The sequence below is a fragment of the Tenrec ecaudatus genome, chromosome X (assembly GCF_050624435.1).
Source record: "Tenrec ecaudatus isolate mTenEca1 chromosome X, mTenEca1.hap1, whole genome shotgun sequence".
In the NCBI taxonomy this organism is placed as follows: domain Eukaryota; kingdom Metazoa; phylum Chordata; class Mammalia; order Afrosoricida; family Tenrecidae; genus Tenrec; species Tenrec ecaudatus.
In genome coordinates, this window is record NC_134548.1 from 148771761 (window position 1) to 148787242 (window position 15482).

Sequence of the window (15482 nt, forward strand, 5' to 3'; positions counted from 1 at the left end):
TGGAGGGTGAGTGGGTTGGAAAGGGGGAACTGATTACAAGGATCCACATGTGACCTCTTCCCTGGGAGAGGGACAGCAGAGAAGGGGGGAAGGGAGACTCCGGATAGGGCAAGATATGACAAAATAACGATGTATAAATTACCAAGGGCACATGAGGGAAAGGGGGAATGGGGAGGGAGGGGCAAAAAAAAGAGGACCTGATGCAAGGGGCTTAAGTGGAGAGCAAATGCCTTGAGAATGATTGGGGCAGGGAATGTATGGATGTGCTTTATACAATTGATGTATGTATATGTATGGATTGTGGTAAGAGTTGTATGAGTCCCTAATAAAATGTAAAAGAAGAAAAGAGAAAAAAATGATTAGGGCAAAGACTGTACAGATGTGCTTTATACAATTGATGTATGTATATGTATGAACTGTGAAACGAATTGTATCAGCCCCAATAAATTGTTAAAATAAAAAAAAAATGAAAAAAAAAGAAATGAAGAAAAACATTCAACCCTTTGGAGAATCGCAAAATCCTTTGACTGCTGAAGTAGGTAGAAGGGTGGGGGGTTCCCTACTTGCCTGATTTAGGTGTATCATGAGTCAAAGCCTCATCCCAGAAATAGAAGCCCTCCAGCAAGCAGAGTGGGGGGCACGGGGGTGGCCCTCCTCCAGCAACCCTAGGATGAGCACCACGATCCACAGGAGAGTCACGACTTGTCCTCTCATCTCTGCAGCTCCTACTCAGCTGAGCAGGCTGCCTAACAAATCTCCAGGGATGCCAACTCACTGAAGCCTTTCCTTCCCACGGGAAAGCTTACTTTCTTGTCTCGGGGAGCCAGGGGCCTAACAGTCAGTGGCAGAAGAGACACTGGTGACAGGGACACTTTGCAGCTAGGGCCACGGGAGAAATGGTGGAGAACAGACAAAGAGAAGGCCAGGGAAGAGTTGAAAGAGGAGCAGGGTAGCATGGTTGGAAATGGAGGGAAAAAGCTGCTGAGTGTGTGAATGGGAAGGTTCTGGGGGATTCTTTGAGAGGAGTTTCAATAGGGTGACTGGTCAGAAAACAGACATGAAGAGAAGAGGAGAGGAGAGGAGAGAAGAGGAGGGGAGAGGAGAGGAGAGGAGAGGAGGAGAGGAGCCTGATATGGATCCACTGAATATTGATTAGCCTTCAGAGAAGTCTGAAGGTCAATGAAACGAGGCACTGTCGCTCTGACTCTGCCTGGGATACATGGTAGTGTTTGTAGTATAGACCTAACCAGTCTGTACAACTACATTTCCATAGAGCGGGCCTGGTTTCCAATTCTATATTCTTTGGGGTGGAGTACATTACAAACCTGTGATTGAAATTAGGAGAAAATGGAACCTAGGGACTCAGTGCTACTCCAGTGGCTTACCTTGGAGAAGGGTGTGCATGAGAATGAACCCTATACCCAAATATCCCAACCCCCCAAATGGTGGTACTCCATTCAGTCAGAGCCAAGTCAAGTTGTCCAACTTAATTCCATTGAATGGGTATTTCAACACTCCCCTGGGATTTCAGATGTGGGTCCTCAGTTGGAGCAAGGGGGCAGGGTGGAAGGAAGGGGAATGGGGCTGGGATTTTTGTCAGGGATTTGATGAGAAGCTGAGGAGAAATTTTTATACAATCCCAGCAAACTTTTACATTTGCTTTTGTGACTCACACAGAGGATGTTAAACTGAAACCAAATGAAAAAGAAACAGTGAAGGATTACACTCTGCCCTCCTCACTTAAAAAAAATTGACTGGCTTAGGTTCTCTGAGTCTAGGTTATAATATGAATTTCAGGCATGCGGCAGCTGCAAATGTATGCAACATTGGGATTCAAGGAGGCTGGAGGGAAAACACAAAATGCCACTTGTTGGAGACAAATCTAATTGCTGGTAAGGAGGCCCAGGAGTGGAAGAGTGGCCTTGGAGCCCCTGGGAGGCTAGGCTCCGAAATGCTCAATGAAAAGCTCTTTGATAGCATTTGGGGCAGGGCTTTCGACATGCTTGGACAGAAAACCCCAAATTTGGTAACCTTCCAGTTTTAATCTTCCATGGTGGACCTTTAAAACAAAAAAGTGTCGAAAAACTAAAATGCTTGTGATAGTCTGGAAAAATTGAGCAGCGGGGAAAGTTGTTAGCACAGCCCTAGTACAAGCCATCTCAATGACTAAAGTCCCTGAGAATATGCACAGGAGCTGTGGAATACTTCAGGTGAGAAGTGAGGGAAGAGAGAAGTGGGGGAGCAGGAAGTGACAGTCTTCTCTCTGAGTAGACACGAACATACAACCCACAAGACAATGGACCCAAGAACAGATACAAAATAATTATGCAGAGAGAGGTAACCATAAAATTGCACACACACCCTCTGGGATAAGACTACTATGACAACCACAAAACCAGTAAATGCTTACTTTGTGCAAAAATAAAGAAATGAGCGATTACCCCCCCCCCCCAACCAGAATTGCTCTGGGTAGAGTGGAGCTTTCGTAGGAGACATTTTTCCCGCTAGGAGCGCATTGAGACACTTGCTCTGAGTTAGAGTACCCAGTGGCCTCACCTAGGAAGGTTCTCTTTGGTCACAGTGATTTTTTACATAAAAGCAGTTTTGATGGAACTTCTTTTTTCGTGATGGCCGATTTAAGAGAGAACAGCATGCGACTGTGAAATTTTGTTTCCTGCTTGGGAAAAATGCCACAGAAACTATTTTGATGTTGAACACAGCTCACAAGGACAGTACTATGGGAAACACTCATGTGTAAGAGTGGTTTTCTCATTTCAAATAGATATGTCGACTGATGACAAAACTCGTTGTGGACGTCCAGCAACCTCCGAAACAGATGAAAATGTCAGCTTGAGGTGCATGTGGAGTTCATTCCACCAGGTCAGGCTGTTAACCACGCTTTCTATTCAGAGGTTCTGAAAATAGCCTAAAAGGGCGCAACAAAAAAAGGCCTGATTTGTGGTTGACAGGGGTCTTGTTTTGCCACCACGACAACGCACCTGCTCATACAGCCATCTCAGTGCCCCAGTTTTTGGCAAAAAAGCAGCATGCCTCTCTTGTCCCATTCACCTGACTCACCTGACCTCATTCCATGCAACTTCATTTTGTTTCCGTGCATGAAGAAGGACATGAAAGGACAATGATTTGATGAGGTAGAAGACGTGCAGAGAAAAACTAGGGAGGTGCTGTCAACTATGCAAACAGATGAGTTTGGAAAATATTTCCAAGAATGGAATTGCATATTTGACAACGTATTAAATGTACTGAAGAATTCTTTAAATTTAAATACATATCTTTGGGGGGGTTATTTTTTGGGGGGTGCCTCCTTATAGATAGATACATAGATATGTAACTGTAAATAATTTCTAATGAATGGAGGCCAAAGAACCCACCTGGTAACCTGACATGAGCCGATTTCATAATAGAGGGCATGAGTTGAGTCCATCCTGGGAAGATTAGCCAATGGCTAATTTTCACTGTTCTCGCTTCTCCTTCACATTGAACCATTCGTGTTTTTACTTCAACAAATAAACAAACACCCCAAATGGTCTCCCGGAATGCATAGAGAATAACTACTGGAACAAACCCTACCCACTTTCCTTGTGCTTTCTTTTTTTTTTTTTTTTTAACAGAAGTCAGCAGCAAGCCAGTGTCCTCCTAAGTGAAAGAGGGCAAGTCTCCCTCGATTGTTCCACCTGAATTTGTTCCTTAAATGAAGGCCAGCTGTGAATGTTCTCTCTGTATCTGCAATGGGACTTGGAGAACTGCTACTGTTTGCCCATCAATGGACTTGGAAGGATACACTGGCATCCTGGCTCCATCTAACCAGTTTTCCTGCCTTTGGATTTGGACTGCCATTGAGTCTCCACTCACATTCTCCTAGGTACGAACTCCCTGTCTTTGGATGCTAGCTCATTCTCCTCTCTCCCCCAACTCAACCTTCACTGGTTATTCTAGATAAGACACCCATTCGTCTCCAATAGCCTATTGTTATCCACAAACTAGGAACATTTTCCTCTATGGTAGCAGGAATAAGACACCACGCTTTCCAAAAGCCCATGTTGAGCCATTCATCTCTCTCTTCTTCAAAATCATTTGAGGACTCCCTAGTGCATGCAGCTTACAGTCACTTTCTTTCTTCACACAGTCCCCTCAGCCTGGGATGGTCTTGGTCTCTCTCGCACGCATGAGGCGTCATTGTTGAAGCCTCAGTTTTACATGATTCCTCTTCCAAAATGAAACCTTCCCTCCTCACTCAAGCCCAAATTAATAATGTCCCTCTCTTAGTTTGCTTATAGTTTTATTATAGCAGGTGCCTTTAAAGAAAGGTCAGGCGATCTCTTTCTGAAAGCTCAGTGACTGAAAACACTCCAGAGCACAGTTCTACTTTGACACACATGAAGCTGCCATGAGTTGCAGTTGACAATATGGTGACAGGTTAATTTGGGTTTTCTGTGACAGTACTCATTTCATTCGGCCTCAGATAGAGTTAATCTTTATGTTCAAGGCACTCTGATGGCATAGTTAGTTACTCATTGAGCTTTGCACCACAAGGTCAGCAGTTCGAACCCTCAAGCTTCTCTGCAGGAGGAAGATGAGGCTGTCTGCTCCTGTAAAGATTTAAAGTCTCAGAAACCCAAAGGGCAATTGACTCAAGGGCAGTGAAGTTTTTAATGTAATTTTAGTTTAGTTTTCTCTAGGTTCATCTCTCCTCAACTGTCTTTGACTCCAATAAGAAATAATTTCTATTTCTTTTTATAGCTCTCACATAGATACTTAGAAAACTTGCTTGGTAATGGACCAGATGACTGTGTAACCCAGTGGCTGCAAAAATGAACATCTATGTCCAGACAACGGAAAGGGGGAAGGTTCAAAGGCGACATCCTTAGGAGACAGCCTTCCTAAAAGGTCCACCCCTATTAGTTTCTCCTTCCATTTCTTTTAAAGCTCCTTTCCTGTCTGCAGTTAGTCTCTTCTCTTCTGTCTAGTTGCTATGACACTAACCATTCTCTCCCGTCTCTAGTCTATTCCTTTCCACAGTCATAGGCAGAGGGCAAGATCAGAATCCTCTGATGGCGTTTGTATCTTTCTAGTAACCTTCACCCAAAAGTAAAACCTCATTCCTACCAAGCAGTCACTCCCCATCCTACTGGGCCTCCAGTCCCTGGGAACCTTTAAACTATTTCCTGTCTCTATGGATCTATCCAATTGGAAATCAGGCAAGCTGGATACTTAACGTAAATGGGCTCATACAATGTGTGACCATTTTGTGCCTGGTTCCTTTCACTCAGCATGTTTTCAAGATTCATCCGTGTCGTATCAGGTCTTCATTTCTCTTTATGACTGAATAACATTCCACTGTACGGCTAGCTCACATTTTTAGTACTCATTCATCTGTTGGTGGGTACTTGAGATGCGTCCCCCTTTAGACTCTCATGTATACGTGTATTTCAGTACTAGCTTTCAATTCTTTGGGATAGACTCCTATACCTAGGAGGCTGGGTTCTTCCCCACCATGATTTAGTCCCTAACCTGTGTTCCATTCCTTTTGGAAGAAGTTCCAGAACCTTCCTCCTTAACCATTCCCTTACTGTTTACTGGTCAGCACCACTTCAGATCCCTTCATTTGCCCCTCCAGCTTCACAGACCAGACCTCCTCCTTTGACACTGCCTGACCCCTCACCTGCCCACATGCTCTTTCTTAGCTCCTCTCTATTTATTTTAGATTTCTCTTATCTTATAGCCAGGACTTGCTACTTATGGTCTTATAATTCTAAGAGGAAATTAATTTGGACACAAAAGATATAAAGAACTTTCTAATCATTAGATCAATCTGAAAATTGGACTTGTAAAAATAAAGAACCTTCTGATAATGAGCACAACTGCAAAATGTATAGGCTTTCCCAAGGCACTGTGATCTATCTCTGGAGGTAGTCAGAGAGGTTTTGTACAACCATTAAATAATGGTATTGCTATTGGATGGTGTCAATTCAATGCTAACTCATAGTGACCCCATGCGATAGAGGGGATCCACAGGGATCTTCTTGGCTGTAATCTTTACCAAAGTGGGACCTCTAGTTCTTTCCTTCCACAGAGCTATTGGATGGGTCCAACCCACCAGCCCCTTAACTACTGTACCACCAAGAATTTAACCATGGGATGAGAAGGTGAATATAGATCGCTTCTGATAACTCTTCTAATTCTGAGATTCTCAGACTTCATTCAGTCCTTAGTGGTCTCACGGAGAGGGTGAAGGGCCAACAGTTCAGGCAACAGAAACACCGTCTGGAGAGGAATCCCCAGAGACAGATTCAGAAACTCGCTCAAAGAAAGAGACCACAGTCTTTTGGAGACTTTGACTGGATTACAGAAGAGGGCTTGATGATTTCTAAGGATTATCAACTAAGACATAATTTTAGAAGAGCAACTTCTCATCTGCCATGAGTGAAGAAAGGCCACAACTTTGCTTGCTGAAAGTGAGGAGGACTTGAGGCACTTGCTGAGGAGGATCAAGGATTGCAGCCTTCCATTTGGATTATAACATAATATAAAGAAGAGGAAAACCTCACAACTGGACCAGTAAGTAGCATGATGATAAATGGGGAAAAATATAGAAGTTGTCCAAGATTTCATCTTCCTGGGATCCACAATCAATACTTATGGAAGATATCAAATGAAGTGTTGAAAAGCAGGGGTGTAACTTTGAGGACTAAGGTGGACGTGAACCAAGCCATGGTATTTTCAATTACATCACATACATGTGGAAGTTGGACATTGAATAAGGAAGCCTGAAGAAGAACTGATGCATTTGAACTATGATGCTGGAGAAAACTATTGAAAGTTTCACGGACGGCCAAAGGAACAAACAAATGCATCTTGGAGGAAATACAGCCAGAATGCTCCTCAGCGGCAAGGATGGCAAGACTTCACCTCAGGTACTTTGGGCATGTTGTCAGGAGAGACCAGCCTCTGGAAAAGGACATCATGTGCTCGCTTTGGCAGCACATGTACTAAAATTGGAATGATACCGAAAACATTAGCATGGCCCCTGCACAAGGTTGACACGCAAATTTGCGAAGCGTTCCATATTTTAAGAAAAAAGAAAAGGACATCATGCTTAGTAAAGAAAAGGGGTAGAGGCCAGGAGAAAGGCCCATAACAAGTTGAATTGACACAGTGGCTACAACAATGGGTTCAAACATAAGAACAATTGTGAAGACAGCCTAGGACCAGGCAGTATTGCCTTCTGTCGCTATTAATCAGAGCTGACTAGGGTCCAGCTAACAAGTACCACCATAGGAAGCAATGAGCCATAACTTGCAGGTGCCAGACAGCTTGCTCAAAGCAACCACACAGTGGTATAATCCAGGATCCAGAGAAAGACAAGGAGAACCATCAGTTGGCAAAAGTTCATTTTGGGAGCACGATTAAGACAAAAGTTGGAATAAAGCAATAGGAAGGCAATTGAGAAAAAATTGGATGTTCCTCAGACAAAGAGTTCTGTGGGCCTTAGAACAAAGTAGGTAAGTGCCAAATGGCACAAACCCATAGCTATAAATATATAAAAGGGAAATTTTACAATTCTACTACCAAGGGTAGTTGCCGGGAGATAATGACCCAAGAGAAAAAGATGTAGTTGGCAACATGTGAAACACTAAGGAAGTAGGGCCAATGGCAGCCCTAGTTTCTTCTAACTGATGGCTAAAAAGGGACATTTCTCATAATATTTTTACTTCCTACAGAGTACATCGAGTTAACCGGGTTACATACTTCTTATTGGCCAATTTGTATTGGGAATAAATAGGCCTGCGGACTTTACAAGGCAAGCTATGATCAAGGTATCATGTGAAAAGCATCCAAGAGGTATTAGAATGAAAAGATTTCAGAGTGAACAAATATTGCAGGAAAACATTTAAAAGCCATGTCCAAACGTATTACAAGGCAACAAACAACAACAACAACAACAAACCCCAGATAATAACTGGGGCTTTACAACCCGGGACCTTGAATATCTCCTGGAAATATACGCCAACACAAACAAATACGTACAGCATTTATGGTGAAATTACCCAAAGGAGGACCAAGCATACTCAAAAGGAAGCCCTCTGCCATTCGGTAGATATGGAATCACAGCAATACTATAGGATAGGATGGAGGGTTTGGGGCTTTGTAACCTCGATGGGTGCAAATTGCCCCAGCTTTCTCCCTGAAAATAGCTGAGTGGTCCAAAACCCTGACTTATCAGTTAGACATTGAGCATTTAACCACATATGAGCATAAAGAAAAACAAAACACGAAAGGCGACTTTCTGCCTTCTCCCTGTCAAACTCGCCAGAGATATATGTATTTTCTCTGTATCTGCCTACACGGACTCATAGTTTGGAGATCTTTTCATGTTAACACGAGGGGGCTTAAACGATCCTGCAAAAATGGAATAAAAAGAGAATGGAATCATCCACAATGTTTTCAAAGTCTCCCGTGTACGTACAACTGCCTCATTCATTGCAATCATTCCATAGCCTGACTATAACCCAATCAGCCCTTCTCCCTGCCCTCGCAGATGGGCTTTTTGGTTGTTTCCAAGTTCCCTCTGGTAGAAATAATGCCGTACTGGACACCCTTAAACACACTCTTTCGGGTACATGGGGCTTCCTTCACAAGTTGGAACTAGAAATACTGTGTGACCCAGCCCCCTACTATTAGGGATATATTCTAGAGAAATAAGAGCCGAGACCCACTTTGTGCTATTCGTGCCAGTAAGAGCTCCTTGCTCAGCCTGCAAACCCACAAGGGCAGAGCAGCAAGCAACAGTGCGAGAGGAAAATCCAAATGAGCAAGTTGTCCTGGGTATGTAATGTCACCTGAGTAAGCAATTTACTTAAGGGATTATGAGGGTTAAAGATGGCCCCTCCCCCCAAACACAGATTGATTTCTTCAATCCATTTGCCCCCAATCCGTTTTCCCTCTGCCATGCGGAATGCTGGTTGGACGGCCATGTCTGGTTGTCGTTTCCATTTGTGTGCCAAAAAGTGTAGAGGAAGTAAGCTGAGCTTCACCAGTCACTATAATTTCTTCACAAATAGCAGAAGTATTAACAGAAGGCTATAGAGACAGATTAGAGCTTAGTTCACCCAGGGGAGAAATCTGAAGCCCCCTTTTGACTCATAACAAGGTAAGTAATCCCCAAATCTCTTTTTCCCTCAGTATTAAGCCTAAAACCAAGTTCTGGAGGCCTGTTTTCAGCTTTTTTTTTTTTAGAGGAGGGGAGGGGCCCACCTTTCTCATGCCCCGCCGCCTTTAGAGGATGCAGAATTCTGAGTTACATGTGGAGACAGCATTCCTCACCTCCCTCTTTCTTTCCAGCTGCCTTCTTGATATCACAGTTGTTTTCTCTCTCTCTCTCTCTCTCTCTTTATTTTATAGCTTTCTAGAAGGAGCTCTGGTGGTGTAGTGGTTAAGTGTTGGGCTGTAATCGGCAAGGTCAGCAGTTCAAAACCACCAGCTAGTCTGGGGGAGAAAGACAGAGCGTTCTACTCATATCAAGTTACTGTCTTGGAAACTCATAGGGGGTAGTTCTACAGGATTGGTGTAAGTAGGCATAGATTGACTTGATGGCAATGAGTTTTTGTTTTAAATGGCTTTCTTCATTGAAATCTTTTCTAGTCCTTGGCAGTTCCAGAGAACCTTTTGGGGAGGGAAAAAAATAGTGGCAAATGTACCAAATCCTAGAACCTTATCTTATTCACCCTTATCAGATTCCTTTGAAAATAGGTTGGTTTAAGTGCATTACCACAAAGAACGCCTCGGCGAGGAGTGGGTATGGTGGCCACTGGAGAAGAGGGAGGCTTCTGGTAGGCATGGCTAGTACCTTGGGGGCTTAGAGGTAGAATTCTCAGCAGACTGAATCAGGCAGTGCTAGCGATTAACCAGCAGTTTGCACAAGATGGCAAGAAACATCCGTTGCCGCTGAGAATGAAGGACAAGTCTGTACAAAAAACTCCTGTGTATCAAATCTGAAAAAAGCACAACATTGATTTCTTTTATAACCAAGGATAATATTGGCTCTGATGGGATTAAATGTGTTGATTTCCTTGGGAATGAGTGAAATCAAATGGCATGTTTCAGGGCAACATGACACTTTGAAGACTCGCAGTGCCCAAGGACGTGCAGACATTAACCATAGCAGGACCCGCGGAAAGCAGCAACATTAATAGAGATTGATTGGCTGCAACAAAATGCACTGCACGCGCTCTTCAGTGGGTTATTAAGGATGCAATAATGGATGCTAAACTCGAAGCATTGGGAAGTTAAAAATGAGAACTTGTTTGAATCTGTTGTAGTCCAGCATTATCTGCCAAAGTTGCAGAAAATAATGTAAGGAAACTGGTACTGGATTGCCCAAGATAGACCATTAAGAGTGGCTGTCATAGGAAAGCAAGTGGATTACTAATTACCTGGGGGCATGGCAAGGACAACTGTGGGGAAATGGTGGGTCAAAAGCAATGGATACAACAAGGAAGAAAAATGTTATAACAGTGATGATAATGGTGTTAATCACATAATCCTCCTTAATATGACCGAATAATTGAGTTGTTTGATAGGTTCGTTATATCTTAATAAAACTATTTTAAAAACCCAAAACAGTACACACGTTAGGAAACTTACTAGGCTGTATTTGCAGAGAATGATATGCAATATTATTTTTCTAAGGACAGATGGGTAGATGTGACTTTACTTTTGTAAGCATTAAAGCCTTTAAAGAAAGTTTGCAAAGTGACCGATTAATAATGAGTATTGTTTTTGGTATGTGGGTAAAAACGATGGTGCAAGAATACACTCAACAATATATTTAAGGAGTCCTGGTGGTGCAGTAATTAAGCGCTTACTTGTGCATCAAAAGGTCAGATGTTCAAACTCACTAGCTACTAATGCCCCAGCTATTCAGGTCAGTGTTGAGAGAACTTTCTCAGGTTTGAAATTCATCTTTGTGACAGCAGGGAAAGCTTGACTAAAAATATTAGAGGACGTTCTTTTAATTAGGTGCTATTCTGATTTATTGTAATGGCATTTTCTTAACAAAATATATGAATTAAATCTATATCTGTCATAAAATCTTTCCTTTACTGAATGTTATGGTGTTTCTTTGGATTAGAACTAGAATATGAATGAAAATATTAAATATTTGATAGTGTGTTGCCTTTGTGATGATGTATTAGGTATGATAGCATACTTTATATTTTGTAGTATTTTGTGAAAAAATTCTTAGCATTGCTGTGTTAGTAGTGAAATGTTGCATAAATCCAAATTCAGTTCATTTTCAGTTGATTTTATAGTGTTAAATGGAAACTTTTCTATTAAAAAGGTATTACACTTCTCCACTTGATATTTCTTTTTTTTAATCACTTTATTGGGGGCTCATACAACTCTTAGCACAATCATATTATCCTACAGAAGGGTCATGGGAGGAGACGAGCCAGTCAGGGTGCAGTGTAGCAACGATGAAACATACAGCTGATATTTTTACAGCATGTTAAGTGTTTTTTAAATCATGGTACTACTTTTAAAGTGACTCATTGTTGCAGTGAATTCCATTAGATTAAAAAATAGTATTAAAATAATATATTTTACAATGTGCTTTTATTTGTATTGAAATGTTTTCAGTCAGTGATTGCAATTGAACATCACCTGTCACTTTAGAGTTAATCATGAATAAATGTGTAGAGAGAAATTCCTACCTATATATAGACCAAGAGGCAGCCATTTGCATAGAACAAGGGGAAAGTACAAGGTTTAATATCAGAGAAGGTGTGCATCTAGGTTGTGTCCTTTCACCATACTTATTCAATCTGTATATTCAAATGCACGAACAAGCAAAAAATAACCCTCAATGCCATTCAGTCAATTCTGACTCACAGTGACCCTCTAGGGTGGGTACTGAGAAGATAATCGGAGAAACTGGCACTATGAAACAGAATGCAGCATCAACTTCGGAGGAAGGCTTATCAAAAAATTTTCTAACACGCAGATAACAAACACATTCTTGCTTGCTGAAAGCCAAGACTTGAAACACTGACTGAGGAAACACCCACAAGGTGGAATGCACCTCAAAATCGAGAGATCCTGTTCGACAGAGAAAACGTTGATGCTGTCCATTTCTCAGTAAAGTGAAAGTCACAGTGGATGCTCATGGAAGCAGCAGTTAGGAAATCACACGACATATTGAATGTCCAAATCTACTGACCAAGTCCTCTTCAGAGTATCCAAGCCAAAGATGTCATTTTTTGGGAAAAGGTGCGCCTGAGCCAAGATAAAATATTTTCAAACCCCTCCTATACATGTGAAAGCTAGACCATGAATAAGACCACAGAAAGAACCGATGCCGCAGGACTGTGGTGCTGAGCAAGAGTAGTAACCACACCAGGGACTACCAAAAGAACGAACAAACCTGTCTTGGGAAAAGTACATTCAGAATGCTCCTTGAAGCATCTTTTGGACATGTCATCAGGAGGAAGCAGTCCCTGGAAAAGGACATCATGTTTGTTAAAGTACAGGAGTAGCACAAAAGAAGAAGACCCGCAATGAGGTTAGAACAGGGTAATCATGGTTGAGGAAGCAAAACTGGGGCAGAACCGAAATTTTAAACCAGAACGATAAGCAGAATAGGGGGAAAAAGCAAAACAAAAGACTCATTTCAAAGCTTTAGTCTTTTAACGCAGAGACTCCTTCAAAGAGTGTGCCTTTTCTCCTGCAGTTTTTCGCCATTAAATTCTCTGTCCATGTATTTGCACATCTTATAAACTAAAAAGCAGATCTATTTCCACTATTATTATGAAATGTGAATGGGTTCCTCTAACAGCCCTAATTATCGAAATGCACACAATTAAAAGGCAGACAGATAATCAAAGAGGTCACAGGAGACGAGATAAAGGGGGACAAAACCTCCTTTCTCACATTCTCTTTCCAAGCTTAAAAAGGGAGGGGGGAGCGTGAATTAATTTTAACATCACAGGGAATGTCTTACGGAAGAATTAAAGCCACAGACTACTTTCTCAAGGGTTTCTGATGAGAGCTACTAATGCGAGGCAAGTTGTTGATGCTGCCTGCCTGGGAGCAGATCCCTAGGTTTCCTCCACCCTCCCGCACCCCATTGCCATGATCACCAACTTTCCTTACCACTGTCCCCCTAATCACCTATTTTAAATATCAGCTCACCTGAACTGAGAAGTACATTGGCATGGCAGTTCTGGGTAGGTTTCAGCTGGTAGACTGGTAAACAGTCTTTTGGCTAGAGTTGCTGAAATTAGCAAGGCTAATGTAATGTCACTATTCAAAACAGTGCCAATTTGGAATTTCTTAATGGCCTCAGGAGAGGGACTCTTTATGCATCCTACAATCTCTGGCCATTCTTACCTAAATTCCTTCTCTTCGAGGTTGTGAATGGCCTGTTTTGTAGCCAACACAAACTTTGTCCAGTAAAATAATGTAAGGAGCTCCGAATGAAAAGAGATTAGCTGTTCTTGGCTCATGTTATTTTAAAGCAGAAATAACTTTGGCTTCTACTGATTCATAGACAAAGCTTGAAATGCAAAGCATGCTCAACTCTAGATTCAGCATGAAAAGAACCTTAAAATATGCCCAAGTGCAAGTAATGGACTTATTAAAGGGAAGAAAAGAGGCACTTTTCACACACTCCCAGGGCTCTTTAGTCCTGTCCTATCAGTAATCATGCTAAAGAATTTCATTCTATTTACATTTCTCCTCCTTTTAAATATCCCCAGGACTCATATGGCATCAAATATTGAAGCTGGTAAGACATTAATTTCTTTATGTTAATTATGGGGAAGGCATGTAGAAGTGTACAAGTGATAAAACTTATGAGCTCCGGCGAGCATTTCAATAGGACTTAAAAATTAGTGCTGTGGTTTCCAAGAAACAACTGATCATTCATCAACATAGATATTTAGGGAAGCCAACAAAAAAAGTATCCTACTTGGATTTTTCCCCCTTTTATCTTTTTTTTTTTTTTTTTGGCATTGTTCCAGAACAAGTGCAGTTTCCATTTGGGCACGCAGCATTTGGGTGATGATAAAAAACGCTTATAAAATCAACTCTGTGGAAAGCTTTCAAGCTGTGGTACATGAAGCATTCCGCTGTGGTACATGAAGCATTCCGCTCAACAATACATGCATGCACGTATGTACACAGCGTGTTCTGTTTTAATTGGAAGAGAACTTTAACGAGAGACAGACAGATGGACAGAGATGGCAAGAAAACAGTGCCTGAAAAACTTAGGGGGTATTTTGGAGGATTTATGTGGAATCAAAGAAGTCAAAGAGTCCCAAGAATCCTGCCAAGCAGCAGTAAGTGGAAGGAGGCAAGCTGGTCCAATTACCCTTACAGGTGTTAGGTTCTAGTGCTGATTTTCCCAGTGATTTTTCCCAAGATAAAGGACGTATTGCTGCATGTGTAGGCCTCAGTCTCCATCCACCATGTAGTCACTGTATACTGTCGTCACAAGTAGGGCGGGGATTTGCCATGGGCAGGCTCATTGCAGTTAGAGGTTGTATCTGCAGGGGGAGCATAGGAGATTAAGTATTCTCTATTCCTAACCTTCACTTGCTTAGTAAAGCAGAAAATCAAAATCCAAACTCACTCCCATCGAGTCCATGCCGACTCATAAGTAAAGTGGAGGGGCAGTGGAAGAAAGGCAGGCCCTCGAGGAGATGGATTGACACAGTGGCTGCCACCATGGGCTCAAACCTAAGGACAATTGTGAGGATGGCGCAGGATCATGTGAGGTTTCCTTCTGTTGCACGGCTGGTTGCTAGGATTGGGAACTGACTGGAGGGGTCCTTAGGAGGTGCGCACCCTTACCGGCTAACCTGCTCAGAAGGGAAGGCTGCCGATCTCTACTGGGAGCGGAGTGCCAAGTGTTTCTTCTGAGGCGCCACTGGGTGGCTTCCAAATGACAACTTCGCCACTCCGACACCAGGGCTCTAATAAATGAAGTCACATGTTTCTAAAATAAGAATATGCGGGGTTTGCGAGGGTGGGGAGGAGAAAACAGCCTATCTGATGCTATGGATGCAAAACCAAAGGGTTAGTTTGGTGTATTTTTTTAATCTATTTAAATCAGAAAGTTACTCTAAAGGAATTGTGTCTGGGTAGTTCGAGCAGATTTGAAGACACATTTTTACTCAGCATGAAAAAACATCAAAATGATCAGATTTTAATTTCTACTCAGACACAATGATTACTTGTACTACTCTTTTAATATTCTCTGCTTTCTTTTGGATTGGCGTTTTTATTTTAGATGGCTTTATGGATATGAAATACAGGATAGGTAAATCTATAGAGATAGTAACCGGGTTAATGATTCTTTGGGGGCATTTTCAGGTGAGGTTGGGGGAAATGGAGAGCTAATAACAATGAGTACAAGAATGCATGCATTATATGCCAATAAAACTGTTGCGGGGGGCGAG

At 42.1% G+C, this 15482-nt stretch overlaps 1 protein-coding gene and 1 non-coding gene across 3 annotated transcripts in view; one reads left to right on the forward strand and one right to left on the reverse strand.

The window, feature by feature from the left end:
* The window catches only part of GPC3 (glypican 3), a 444594-nt gene that overhangs the window by 12590 nt on the left and 416522 nt on the right, over positions 1–15482 (reverse strand). The gene's annotated exons all lie outside the window — the stretch shown is intronic.
* Positions 6987–7093, forward strand: LOC142435222 (U6 spliceosomal RNA). Its single transcript, XR_012781326.1, has one exon. It is a non-coding gene; the product is annotated as a U6 spliceosomal RNA (small nuclear RNA).